The sequence below is a fragment of the Aedes albopictus genome, chromosome 1 (assembly GCF_035046485.1).
Source record: "Aedes albopictus strain Foshan chromosome 1, AalbF5, whole genome shotgun sequence".
Classification (NCBI taxonomy): Eukaryota; Metazoa; Arthropoda; class Insecta; order Diptera; family Culicidae; genus Aedes; species Aedes albopictus.
The window spans coordinates 122,199,041-122,214,366 of record NC_085136.1 but is presented as its reverse complement, the minus strand read 5'-3'; positions in this window follow the sequence as shown (position 1 = coordinate 122,214,366).

Below are 15,326 nucleotides of genomic sequence, written 5' to 3'. Positions count from 1 at the left end.
TGATTCATCCTACTGTATAATGACGCCTCAGGAATCTAAAATGATGTAATTTGACAAGATCGCTAAAATTTTTATCAAGATTTTGTTCTTTTACACATATTAATCGCTTGCATCAATTTTGTTCACCTGCGTAATTTCAGCAATGGATCCAATCCTGATTCTGCTACACTGCTGGTAATCTTAAGTATGGTCAGAGAGTATTTTCTTGCTACCCGTTTATCCGGTTGACGAACATTTTTGATGATTTGATGTTGTGCATGCATGGGTTTGGTTTACTTTTTTAATTGGTCACTTCCGACGGGATATCTGGAACCGGTTCCGGAACACAACCGGTTTAGATACGGTATGAAACTATTTTCCTGCTTACCGTTCATCTGGTTATCGAAAAAGCCGCTCTTTGATGTGTCACATGCCTGGGTTTGGTTCACCTTTTTAATTGGCCACTTCCAGCAGGACATCCGGAACCGGTTCCGGAATACAATTAGTTCAGATATGGTCTGAAACTATTTTCTTGCTTATCGTTCATCTGGTTATCGAAAAAGCCGCTCTTTGATGTGTCGCATGCCTAGGTTTGATACACTTTTTTAATTGGCCACTTCTGGCAGGACATCCGGAACAGGTTCCGGAACAGAACCGGATCAAACATGGTCTGAAATTATTTTCCTGCTTACCGTTCATCTGGTTATCGAAAAAGCCGCTCTTTGATGTGTCGCATGCCTGGGTTTTTTACACTTTTTTAACTGGCCACTTCCGGCAGGACATCCGGAACCGGTTCCGGAACACTACCGGTTCAAACGAGGTTTGAAACTATTTTCCTGCTTACCGTTCATCTGGTTATCGAAAAAGCCGCTCTTTGACGTGTCGCATGCATGGGTTATGTTCACTTTCTTATTTGGACACTCCCGGTAGGACACCCGGAACCGGTTCCGGAACACTACCGGTTCAGATATAGTCAGAGACTATTTTCCTACTTCCCGTTCATCAGATAATCTAAAATGCCGTGGTATGATGAGTCGCATGCATGAGTTTGTTGCATTTTCATATCTGGCCCCTTCCGGGGGTACCGGTCCGGAACACCTAAATGGCCATAACTCCGGAACGGCTGGACCGATCTGAACCATTTTCAATAGGAAACAATGGGACAATGTACCCCGTCGAATGAACCATCGGTCGTTGAAATCGGTTCATATTTACTATCTAAAAATGAGGTGACCTTTTTGTACACATACACACACACACACACACACACATACATACACACACACACACATACTTACACACAGACATCATCTCAACTTGTCGAGCTGAGTCGATTGGTATATAACACTTGACCTCTCCGGGGGCTCTATCAAATTTTCGTTTTTGGAGTGAACATATAGCCTTTCGGTACACCTTGGTGTACGAGAAAGGCAAAAACTTCTACAATAAGGCTGACACAAATTTCGATTTTCTCTAATGTCACCGCCCCCTCGGAAAATTTTGGTCGGAATTCGACATTTTGAGGGGGGACACAAATAAATTATTCAAGAAATTTAAACTTTTTAAAATGAAATTAGAGTCGTCGAGAAAATTTCTAAACAAATCCGATGAGTTTTACGATTTTGCCTAATTTTTTGGGTAATTTTGCATCAAATGCACTTATTATTTATCATCCTCCCCCTTAACGAGTCAACGAGTAAAGTGACAAAAGAAGAAAATGAGATTTGTTCCGGCCTAATTGAAAAACATTAGAAAAGAGTTTCCAAAGAATCTTTAAACGGAATACTGAATGAATTTTGAAAGAAATTATCAACTACTTGGGCATCCCTTTGGAAATTTTACTAAAGATTTCTCTCAGAGCTTTGACAGTTTTTATTAATATGTTAAGTTATTCTTTTGGAAATCCCTTCGGTAATACTTTTGGGAATTTCTCAGGATGTTTATTTATTTTTTTTCGAATGTCCTTCAGAAATTTATTCTGAGTAATTCTCGCTGAGACCGACCCACGTTTTACAAATTAAAGACCCCCCCCGTTACAACCACATTTTTGCGGACCCCTTATTTTGGTCAATTGTTGGCACATTTTAACTGTTATAACTCAAAAAATTACCCGCGGTTGGTGGAAAACGAAATGTTGTTGAAAAGAGATAAGATAGAGGTACTTTTTGCAGTTAGGTAAAGTTTGGTCGGCCATATTGATTTCAGTCGCCATCTTGAGTTTATGTACCAAAACTGTTTTTTTAACCATGTTGGCAATCACCGATTTTCAAATTTTTTGCCAATAGAAAGCTGGGATATTAATACATAACATAGATACATATAAAAAAAACTAGACTCTGGAAAGGAATTTAGGGCGGCAACTTGACGTCGTTGTTTTGACTTCTGATCGATTTCCAACCACAACGCGAAATCAAATGTAATGGAAAGAGAGACCCAAATTACTGCAAATCCGCCCAAGCAGTAATATCTCACGTCGTCGATTAAATACTCGATTTGCTTCAATAATCCTAATACATACAAACACACACGTTCCAGCCATGCTTCATGCGATGTGTATTCAAAAGCCCCGACCCTGCTGCAATGGTTGTCCCCGAGTAAAGTAAATACGAGGAACGTTCTATGGGTGGTCTGGCTGATGGCCTAGAGAGAACGTTGTATCCTTTCATTCAAGGCCATCGGAGTGGTCTTCCCATTCAACTGTGTCGTCGTCGTTTGGTCGAGGGTGGTGTGGTGGCAGGAGGAAAGAACACAATCGCAAAAGCAAAATTTGCATAACCTATCAGCCAAGGGATTTGCTCCGCTGAACATGAAATAAAATTTTGCACTCTTAAGGTTCAGCTTTATTTCGTTTATTTTTTTTTTCATTCTTTTGCTCCCGGAATCTACGAGTTCGGCGGAAGTCCTTTTACATTGATTCTATAAATAATCCCACCACACCACAGCGCGCGCGGGTTGGCATAAGAACACGTTCCCACACACGAGTGTCTTTGGCACACCCATTCGAAAGCTCAATCAGTTTCAATTTAGGATTCAAATTCGGCGAGCTGAACCCCACTCAAGGGCTCTTTACGTTTCATTGGAACCGGAACGACGCGGGTACTTGTGCGTGAGTTCCATGCTTTGGGGTGAGGATTGAATTGAAACGTTCATAAGTATTTGCCGTAATTCAGGAGAAAAATATAAATGCGTTTCAGGAAACTTTTCGAATGAGATCTACAAACACGTCTTTTTCTCTTCTTGGCGTAACGTCCTCACTGGGGTGGAGCCTGCCTCTCAGCTAGTGCTTTCTAAGTATTTTTTTGAACCACTTAACCTAATTTACAGTTTTTTTTTACACTTTGTACAGCGCCTAAACGTATTCTATTCTAATTCTACTATATCGAACTGATTGCCTTTGCGCTGCTGTCACTTTTCTACCCTGCCCTTGGTAGAACGATGAACACGAGGCTGGTCATTGTTCATGTGTGGTTCTTATTCCTTTTCCAGTCCGATTCAGGGTCCATTATGAGTTGCCGTTAGCTGATATCCATGTTTCCGGGTCCGTTAGAGAATATTCTCAGAAGGTTTCAGCCGATCTCGGGGGAAGATCTATGATAAAAAATTGCGAGTGCTGGGGCTGTGATCGAACCCATGACCATCCACTTATGAAGTGAACGTGTGACAATTACCCCACGGGCCCCGACTACTTTTTAATTTATTGACTGAAAACACTGCCAATGACCATTTTGTATGTGTAATATCATGTAGCACACACGACGATACTCTATGTCCAAAGAAGTCACCGCATATTCACAAGGATTTTCATCGCAAACTAGATTTCCACATAGTGTGGAATCGACTGTTAAAAAGGAAAAATAACACCGTTCAACACTAAATTTTGTTATGGGATGAGAAAAAAAAAATAACAGAGGTTTGGGACCCTAGAAGTGTCATAGTGAAAGAATTTTTGAAAAATATTGGACCGGGCCTTCACAGTTCAAAACCGAAGTTTGTATGGAGAACTTGGGGTGTTCAATTGATATGTGCATTATAACGCGCTGTGCATATATTTAGGCGTTAGACAATAACGAAACTAACTCAAATACCGAAAACGCCTAAAAATATATGCACGGCACGTTCTAATGCACATATCAATTGAACACCCCAAGTTCTCCATACAAACTTCGGTTTTAAACTGTGATGGCCCGGTCCAATATTTTTCAAAAATTCTTTCACTATGACACTTCTAGGGTCCCAAACCCCTGTTATTTTTTTTTTCTCATCCCATAACACCAAATTTTGTAAAATTTTGTCGTGCAGTGTAGTTAATAATTGGAGTGAATAGGTACGATTCAGTAGAACATAGTACATATTTTCAATTTTAAAATTTTCGGAACATCCCGGGAATTTCGGAAAAAAATATTCCGGGGCTTGGGATTCTGTGGATCCCGGGCCTTCAATGAGTTCCCTAGGTGTAAACTAAACAATGTTTTGAATTAGTTAAGCAATTATGTTTGTAAGAATTCCTTCGAAAATTTAATTTGTAAACTTCTGGGAGAGGAATTTGTTTAGGATATTCTTTGAAATACATAATTCCTTGGGGTATTTTTTCTGTACTAACGAGATTTTTAGTCCTAGGCTAGGTCATCTCGGTCCTTAACCTCTTCCTTTTTTTGGATTTCCTTTCGAAGTTCTATCTAGAAATTCTTTAACTTAATACATAATTTCTTTTAAAAGTCTTGCAGAAATTTCTCTGGTATTTGTCCTGCAATTTCTGTTGAAGATCAATTTTGAATTTGGAATTACAAAAGCAATTTCATAGGGAATTTCGTAGGAGTTTCCTGGATGCTTGGCAAATTCTTCCTTCAAAACAACAATAGTTCCAACAGCTATATTGTCTCTCTACCTCATCCATATCGTTCGATTGTTGAGGTTGGACAGAACTGATCCGTCATTATTTCCCATAAAGACTGTTCGCCGAAATTCCACCAAGATCGGATCCCGGAATGGTCGTCAGCGGCTGAGAAGTGTCCGGGTTCGGTGAGCAGGCTGAAATGAACTGGAACTCTATCCTGTCATCCAGGGGATCCCAATGTGTTCGAAGGGGTTACTAAGAAGGGTCAGAGGTCTTCTCGGGGGTCTCAGGTGGCCTCACTGGCACAGTCTCCCTGGACTCCCTTAAATACCCCCAAAACCTCCTACAACCTTGAGACCTCCTGAAAAGCACCTGAGATCTTCTGATAGCCCCTGAGACCTCTGAAACCACCCTGAGTTCCTCTGCAACATCTCTGGTACTGTGTGACTCTCCTTGATGCGCCAATGAAACTACTTGCTACCACTTGAAGCCACCTTGACACGCTTCTGAGGTGACCTATTTAAAACGCCCCTGAGATCTGCTGGCAAATGCCCCTGTGACCCTCTGGAGGTTCCCTGGAATCCCCCAAAACCATTCCAAGTCTCTCTAAGGCCCCTTGAAACACCACTGAGATCTCCTGATAGCTACTGGAACTCCCTAAAATACCCATGAGACCTCTCAAACGTCCCTGAGTCCTTTTCGAACATCGTTTAAGTGTCCATGAGGCCCTCTGAACCCATCGAAGTGCCCCTCAGACCTTCTTGTATCCCTTGAGACCCCCTGAGACCACTTCAGCACGCTCCTGAGATCACCTGGAACCTTTTTGAAACGCCCCTGATACCCCTAAAACATCCTGAAACGTCCCTGACACCCTCTGAAACTTCCCTAGAACTTCCTGAGACCTTTCGGAGCGTCCATCTACTGATATATCCTGAACCACCCCTGAGGCGTCCTGCAATGCCACTGAGACTCCCTGATCTTGTAGGTCTTCTGGGTCTTCTAGGTCTTCTGGGTTGTTACGAATGGATATATTTGTAGCTTATATTTATCCACAATAAAAGTACATTTTGGGGTTCAATCTACTTAGAGTACTGTAACGAAAGGTGACCGAACAAGCGACGGTTCAGACCTATACTGGATAGCCTTCGAGCCAATGATCGTGCGGTTCATTTCACTAGATGATGTAGAAATCATCTTGTTACAAGGTTTTCTGGGTGTTCTGGGTCTTCTGGGTCTTCTGGGTCTTCTGGGTCTTCTGGGTCTTCTGTGTCTTCTGGGTCTTCTGGGTCTTCTTGGTCTTCTGGGTTTTCTGGGTCTTCTGGGTCTTCTGGGTCTTCTGGGTATTCTGGGTCTACTGGGTCTTCTGGGTCTTCTGGGTCTTCTGGGTATTCTGGGTCTACTGGGTCTTCTGGGTCTTCTGGGTTTTCTGGGTCTTCCGGGTCTTCTGGGTCTTGTGGGTCTCCTGGGTCTTGTGGGTCTTCTGGGTTTTGTGGGTCTCCTGGGTCTTGTGGGTCTTCTGGGTCTTGTGGGTCTTTTTGTCGTTTCAGTGCGTGTTAATATTTTGGTCTTTCATATATTAAAGCAGTAATCCCTGAAAAAAAAAAATCTTCAAGGAGTACTTGACGAAATTCTTCGAAGGATTTTCAGAGAAATTTTTCGAGGAATCTCCGAAAAAAAACCGTGGAAGGACTTTCAATGAAACACTTTACTGATACGCCTGAAAAAAAATTCAGAATTTTTGAGAAATCTATGGGGAATTTTTTAACGAAATCCTTGAAGGAGTTCGAGTAGAAGTTTCTAAAAAAAACCTGAAGGAATGTCGAAAGAAAGTTCCTGTAGAATCCCTGAAGAAATCTTAGGAAGTATTCTTGAATGATTTTCTAGAGGAATATTTCAAGAAAAATTCTTGATAGAATTCCAGCGCCAGGGAAGTTTATTGAGAGATGTTTAGGGGAATTCCTGGAAAAAAAATTCTTGGAAGACGTTCTGAAAGTATCCCTGGTAAAATCACTGCGCGTACTAAGCACATAATGCAAAAATCTCTGGATAAATTTCTGCTGGATATTCTGGATAACTCCCAGAAGAAATTCCGGAACACATTTCTGTGGGAATTTTTCCTTGAGCCAATTAAGAACAAATCTCAAGTGGACTTTTTGAAGAATGCCAGAAAGAATTTCTGAAGGAATCTCTGGATTTTTTTCAATAAACTGCCAGAGCAGTTTATAAAAAAGCTTTCGTAGATTTTTAGACCAAATTCTTGACGTAATTTTTGAAGAAATACGAAGAGCAATTTTGAAAATTTTCTAAAGACAAATTGGGCAAATTTATGGAGGAATCTCATAAACAATTTCCAAAGGAATCTGTAGGATTTTTTCTAAAGAAACCTCCGGACGAATTTTTGAAGAAAACTTTGAAAACAATCCCAGAAGAGTTTGAATAAGATTTTCTAGAAAACAAACCTTGAACCAAACCCTTGAACTTTCAGGAAGAACCCTGAACTTTTGATCATAAAAAATCGCAGAAAGCATTTTTGAAGAAATCCGAAGATGATTCCCTGGAGGAATTCTCATACGGATTTCTGAAAATTCTGAAAGTATCAAAGGAGGAATTTCAGAGTAGTCTAGAACTTCTGAGTTCCCTTCTTACTCTTTCTGGCATTACATCCTAACTGGGTTGTCCCAGCTCTGTCGGCTACTCGGCTTAGTGTTTTATGATCTTTTTGACAATTATGACCGGTTTTTGCTACATTTTTGTATTCAGTTACCAAGAAAATTGTCGAATGTATTCATAAAATGATCTTCGGTAAAACTTCCGGAAGTTCTGGAGGAATCCACAAAGGAATTCCCGGAGAAACCTTAAAAAGAGCTCCTGTTGCAATCCTCGTAGAAATTGTGGTAAATTCCTGGTGAATGCTGCCTGGTAACATCCTAAAATAAATTTTCGGAGAAATCTCAGGGCAATTTTCTAGACGAATAATCACAGGAATTTCTTAAGACATCCTAGGGGGCAATCCCGTGCACAAAAGAGGGGTTTTGGGGTTGAACCCCTTCTATTGACGATATTCGATACACTAGGAGACCCTCTGCTCTTTGCCAAAATAAAAGAGTGTTCCGGAGAGTTTCAATGACGTTTCAGGGGTTTCAGAGGCTTTCAGTGGCTTTCAGTGGCATTCCAGATAATTTCAGTGGTTTATGGGGTGTTTCAAGGGAGTTTCAGGGGTGTTTCAGGAGCTCTAGGAAATTTTTGGGGCGTTCAAGAAAGATTCTAGGGGCTCATGGGGTTGCAGGGGTTTTCCAGGGGATTTCATGGGCGGCGTCCTCTCAATCCAATAGAAATCCCTTTGGAACCCTCCTGAAAATCAATGAAAGCCTTGAAACGTACCCGAAACACCCTTTGGAAACTCCATGGGTCCCTGGAAGGGAGTTTTAAGGAGGCGTTCCAGAGATTTTCAAGGGGTTAAGTGCTATGAAATTTCAGTGGCATTCCATGGGCTTCAGGGGTGTTTCAGAGGGTTTCAATGACGTTGCAGTGGCGTCCCAGGTGACTTCAGTCGTGTCAGAGGGCCCACGGGTGGCAGAGTAGTTCCATGGAATTTCAGGGGTGTACCAATAATATGGAAATCCGAAGCGACCCTCCTGAAGTTTTCTGAAAAAAAAAAACATTGATACTCCACTGAAGCACCCTTGAAAGTTTTCTGGAACCCGCAAAAAGCCTTCCGAAACTCTTCTGATATTCTCATGAAACATAAAAATGAGAATCGAACATATTCAGGATAGATAAGATTTTTCTTGAGCATGAATAATCGAATCTACATGCATAGCTTGTGTGCCTAAATGATTGTATAAAAGTTATGCTTACACAGCCTCATGCAACTTAGTGCTGACAAGTGGTAAGTTCAATGTTTGTTTAAGAATCTCTAGGAGCTCCCTTGAGTAAAGTTCATCGGATCTACAATCGTTAACAGTCTGGATCGTCTTGAATCTCTTCTGAAACCACCTGAAAGAGCTGTGATCCAAAATGTATTTTCAGAAACTGTAGGATCTCTTAACCCCCCTCAAAACCTCCTGTTACATTCATGAGGCCCTCCAAAACCCCGAAAACGTCTGCGTAACGCCTCTGAAACCCGTTAAAAATCCTCTGAAGTTTCCGAAAACGTTGTGCCCTCGAAATCCCCCTAAACCCCCTCGAACCCCATGTAACGCACCTGAGACCCTAGAAAACCACCGAAAACGCCTTCGTAACGCCTTAATAACGCCTCTGTAACTCGCCAAAAATCATCTGAGGTTGTCTGAAATGCATTGGAAATGCCCCTAAAACCACATCGGATCCCATGTAACGCACCTGAGACCCTCACAAACCCTCGCGAAACCACCTACGTAACGCCTGAGTAACACCTCTGAAACTCGTCAAAAATCCTCTGAAGTTTCCGAAAACGCCGCACTTTCGAAAACCACCTAAGCCCCCTCGATCCCCATGTAACGCACCTGTGACCCTCACAAACCCCCGAAACGCCTACGCCCCCGAAACGCCTGAGTAACACCTCTGAAACTCGCCCAAAATCATCTGAGGCTGTCTGACATGCTTTGGAAATCCCCTTAAAGTCCCATGGGATCCCATGTAACACAACTGAGACCCTTCAAAACTCCCCGAAAATACCCCTGGAGCCCTTCTCCCGGTGCCAAACTCCTCTGACACTCCCTCTCCTCCTGAAACTCCCATGAAATCCCTCTGAAACCCCACATGGCCCCCTTTAAATCTCTAGGTCACTCGCACTTCTTAATAGTAGTTTACGCAACAAGATGCAGAATGAAAATTTTTACAGCACGAGTTTTACATTTATCCAACGAGGCTTGCAATATCCAGCCCATCCATCCAAACAGATTCACCGCAACCAACTAGTTATCCATCCATCAGTCCAATCTACAGAATCAGCCTACTCATCAAAAGCAGTTATCCATGCAACACCAGCTCGCACACCACCTCTAGCTGGAGATACAAAGCACACGATCAACCCAAGAATGGCCAATCCACCAGTTACAGCGTCCACAGAAGAGCCCGATCTACCAACAGAAGAACTATTAGAAACAGCCAACAACCAACAAAATCATATTTTCAGGTCCATTCCGTACGTAACCGGTCTCTCTGAACGAGTCATATCCTACGCAAAGATTGCAAAAAAAAATATCATAGCCTGTAAACAAACCAACATTGATAAATTCCACACACAAGTAAAAGACCCAATTAACAAGTTAGATCTAAGCAAAATAGTCTACAAAATACAATGCAATGATTGCACCGTTCAACACTCAATTTTGTTATGGGATGAGAAAAAAAAATAACAGGGGTTTGGGACCCCAGAAGTGTCATAGTGAAAGAATTTTTGAAAAATATTGGACCGGGCCTTCACAGTTTAAGACCGAAGTTTGTACGGAGAACTTGGGGTGTTCAATTGATATGCGCGTTAGAACGGGCTGTGCATATATTTAGGCGTTAGACAATAACGAAACAAACCTGAATACCGAAAACGCCTAAATATATGCACCATACGTTCTTATGCAATCCCAAACCCCTGTTATTTTTTTTCTTATCCCATAACACATAATTTTGTGAAATTTTGTCGAGCAGTGTTGTTAGCAGTGTTACATTGGTATGATTAAAAACAAATTAAAAATAAGATTGTACGGACACAAAACAGACATTAACAAACTTAACAGGTTAAAAGAATTAGGGCACACCAATATAGACACGGAGATAATAACACTAGGAGAGAAAACAGCGCTTATGAAACACTGCATCGACAACGATCATAGTGTCAACCTGAATCGAACTACAGTGATTGATAGTAGTAGAAATACAAACACATTAAGATTTCTTGAAATGTTTCATATAGTTAACACACCCAACACTGTTAACCACCGCACTGACATTGACGGATTGAACACAACGTACGCAGCCATTCTAAAACTATAGGTGAAACATTTCAATCCCAATCATAGCCAACCCATTCACCTTCTTTGAACAAACCGTTACCGCGTTCACAAGTGCAGTGCAGTGCAGTGCAATACGATTAAAATCAAGTGAAATCAACCAAAAAAAAATAAGCTACGGTTCACTTGACAAGAAATGTAGGTCAAAATCACACCACACGCTGTACCTATAATGTATTTATGTATTTAAAATTAATTTCACAGCCTATGTACAGACACAAACACGAGACCGACAGTCCTATGTTCGTTCTAACAAAAAGCGACTAGTCAGAATGTCAGCCAACTAAAACCCATAATTCAAGCCACCAATACAAAAAATCCCATTACAGTTTCCCTTTGAAGAAGGCTCGAAACAGAGTCGAAACGTCGGGACAAATCTAAAACAGTCGTTTTGATTCCCCAATACTGCAGCGCCGTTAAAGTAGCTAGATCACACATATCAGTCGAACTCTCTTAAGTACCCTTGAACCAACTAGTGCGCTTGACAACTCTTGATGTCCTGATCAACTTTGCTGAAGGCGAAATTCTTCTATGTAGTCTGATTCGCGAGATACAGATTTTTAGAATTTTCAGTGCCCACTTGCGCCACCTAGCGCACAAACCTACAATCAACTAGTTCACTATCGGATAGCTGTTGATGTCCTGATAAACCTTGCCGAAGATGCTATGTAGTCGGATTCTCGAGATACAGAGGTTTAATTTTTTTAGGACTCACTAACGCCACCAAGCGGATAAACCTAGAATCAACTAGTTCACTATCGGATTGCTCTTGATGTCTTGATCAATTTTGCCGACGACCAAATTTGTGTATGTAGTCTGGTAGTTAAGATACAGCAGCTAAGAATTTCTGTGATTCACTAGCGCCACCTAGTGGATAAACCTAGAACCAACTAGTTCAGTATCGGTTAGCTCTTGATGTCCTGATCGACCTTGTCGAAGACGAAATTCTGAATTTCTTCTATGTAGTCTGATTCTCAAGATACAGAAATTCCGAATTTTTAGAGACACTTGCGCCATGTAGCGGAAAAACCTACAACCATCTAGTTCACTATCGGATAGCTATTGATGTCCTGATCAACTTTGCCGAAGGCGAAATTCTTCTATGTAGTCTGATTCTCGAGAGACAGAGGTTTTTTAGGACTCACTAGCGCCACCTACCGCATAAGCCCAGAACCAACTAATTCACTATCGGATAGCTCTTGATGAAGTTGATGTCCTGATCAACTTTGCTGAAGATTTTTCTATGTAGTTGGATTCTCAAGATACGAGCGCGACTATATTGGCAATGGTTGTTGTCGAAACACCTATCAAAGCACAATGTTTCATGATCACTAGTGCCACCTACTGGAGCGAATACGTACTAAATAACGCACTCTCGGAGAGTCCTTAACCTTCATCCAGCCAACGTACATTTTTCACCTTTTTATTTTTCGATGAATTTTGATGAAATTTTCACAATTTCCCGAAAAACTCTTGGGGACATGGGTACCTGGTCCACATGGTTCTGGAGTTATTCCGGATTGTGTTGGGGGTACCAAAATTGGCCACATACTTTGCGCAACGTATATCTCAAAATCCCGATGAGGTAGAAGTATAGCGTCTTCGGCGAATTTGTTCAGCATGTTAAGAACTAACTGGCAACGACGACTTTGGTTCGCGATTCGGCCGCTAGGCGGCGCCAGTGTCAAAAATGTTCAAACCATCATATTTCAGAAACCTGATAAGATAGAATGATACTGTCTTCGGCAAAATTCTTCAGCAAGCTCAGAACTATCTGATAGTTAAGTCTTTGGTTTGGGGTTTATCCGCTAGGTGGCGCATTGTGTCTGAAAAATTCAAATACGTATATCTCGATACCCTAATGAGGTATAAGCATGCCGTTTTCAGCAAAGTGGTTCAGCAGGATAAGAACTATTTGGCAGTGGCTTCTTTGGTTCGAGAATCGTCCGCTAGTTGGCGCCAGGGTCAAAAAGCATCAAACTTCTATATCTCAGAATCCTGATAAGATAGAATCAGTGCTGAAAAATTCATTTCGTCATATCTAAAATCAACCACCTACAGCTCATTTTAGAAGCTGAACCTGAGAATATGGTATATGATAAACTTGTGCGGCTAGACCAATTCTGCAAGAAAGTCACGGAAAAACCGCTGTTTTTCGAAAATTTAGGGTAAATGTCACGGACTATCTTCGAAAAATGTAAATGATATTCACGGTGAATATCATTTGGCATTTTTCAAAGGTAGTCCGTGACATTTTCATTAAATATTCGAAAAATAGCGGTTTTTCCGTGACTTTCTTGCAGAACTGGTCTAGCCGCACAAGTTTTTCATATGTCATATTCTCAGGTTCAGCTTCTAAAATGAGCTGTAGGTGGTTGAATTTAGATATGACGAAATGAAATTTTCAGCACTGGATAGAATGTTGCCGTCTTCAACAAAGTTCTTCAGCAAGCTATAAACTGTCTGATAGTCTTTGATTCGTGATTTATTCGCTAGGTGTGTGTATCTCGTTACTTTAATAAGCTAAAAGAATGGCGTTTTCTGTAAACTTGGTGACACTAGCAATCAAAATATTCAAACAATTTTATTTCAAAAATCGGAAAACGCCCAGCTAATTGTTCCGAAAGTTGAGAAAATACGGTGGTACAAGAGGCAATACTTTAACACCGTCTTTGACCCCCTGCAGACATATTTTGTCGCCCTACAATATTGCTTCTTTTAGTCCGTTTTTTTCATCCGGGAATGTCTCCGGGAATTTCTACAGGAACTAGTCCGGGATTTTTTCCAGGAATTCCACAACAACTTCCTCCAGGAATTTCTCCAGGAAATCTTTCGGGAATTTTTCTATGACATCCTCCTGAAGTTCCTCCGGGAATCCTCTGGGAAATCCTCCAGGGACTCCTCCGGAAATTTCCACAGGATTTCATCTAGGAGTGATTTTTTTTTTCACAAAACCCTCGAGAATTTCTCCCGAAATTCCTCTAGGGCTACGAATACCTCCGGGAATTTATCCTGTAATGCTTCCAGGAATTTCTCCAGGAAATCCTCCAGGAATTGTTTTGGGAATTTCTTCTGGAAATCTTTCAGGAAATCCTCCGGGAATTTTTAAAGGAAATTTTTAGGACTTTCTCAGGAAATCCTCTGGGAATTTCACCAAGTATTCCTCTGAGGATCCCGCTAGGATTTTCTCCAGGAATTCATCAGGAAATTTCTCTAGAAATTCCTTCGGTAATTTATCCAGGAATTCCTCTTGAAAATTCTTCAGAGATTCCTTCTTCCTGGGGGATTCCCCAAAGGAAATTCCTGGAAGAATCTCTGGAGGAATCCCCTGAGAGAATTCCTCTGAAAAATTCTTCCAGGGATCCTCCTCCCTGGGGGATTCCCCGAAGGAAATTCCTGGAAGAATCTCTGGAGGAATCCCCTGAGGGAATTCCTCGAGGAATCCCCGGGAGAATTCCTGGAAAAATTCCCGAAAGAATTCCTGGAAATAATCCCGGAAAAGGTCCTGGAGAAATTACTGAAGGAATCACCGGAGAAATTGCTGATGGGAGTCTTAGAGGAATTGCCGGAGAAATTCCTGGAGGGAGTCGTAAAGAAATTCCTAGTATAATTCCAGGAAAAATTTTGGAAGGATTACCTGAAGAAATTCCTAGTGGAATTTCTGGAGAAATTCCAGGGAGAATTTCCAGAGACATTCCCGGAGAAATTCACGATGGAATTCCTGAAGAAAACAAAGGAGGAATTCCTAGAGAAATTCCCAGAGGAATTCCTGGAGAAATTCTCAGAGGGTTTCCTGAAAAAAAATCACGGAAGACTTTCTGAAGGAAGACTTCCTGGAGAAGTTCCCAGTGGATTTTTTTAAAGTTTTCCTGAAGAATTTCTGAGGGAATTCCCGGAGGAATTCTTGGAAGAATTTCTGGAGGATTTTCGGACAATTTATTGAAGAAATTTCTGAAGCAATTCCTGGCGGATTTCCTGAAGAAATGCCCGAAGGAATTCCCGGAGACATTCCCGGAGATATTCCTGGAGGAACTCCTAGAAAAGTTCTTGGAGAAATCCAGCCTGGAGAAATTTTTGAAAGAATTCCTGAGGAAAGTGACGAAGCAATTCATGGAGTAATTCCCGGAGGAACTCATGGAGGCATTCATGGGAAAATTCCCTGAGGAAGCCTGGAGAACTCCTGGAGAAATTTCCAGCAGAATTCCTGGGGAAATTACCGAAGGATTTCCTGAAGGAATCTCCGCCGGAGTTCCTGATGTGGGTCCTAGAGGGAATCCTGGAAAAATTTCCGGAAGAAATCCCGGAGACATTTTCAGAGGAATTCATAGAGAAATTCCCGGAGAAATTCCGGAAAAAATTTCCGGAAGAGTTCCTGTAGAAATTCCCGGAAGAAAAAAAACAAGCAATATTGTGGGGTGACAAAATTTGTCTGCAGGGGGTCAAAAATGGTGTAGCGAATAACCTAGCGAATAAATCACGAATCAAAGACTCAACTATCAGACAGTTTTTAGCTTGCTGAAGACCTT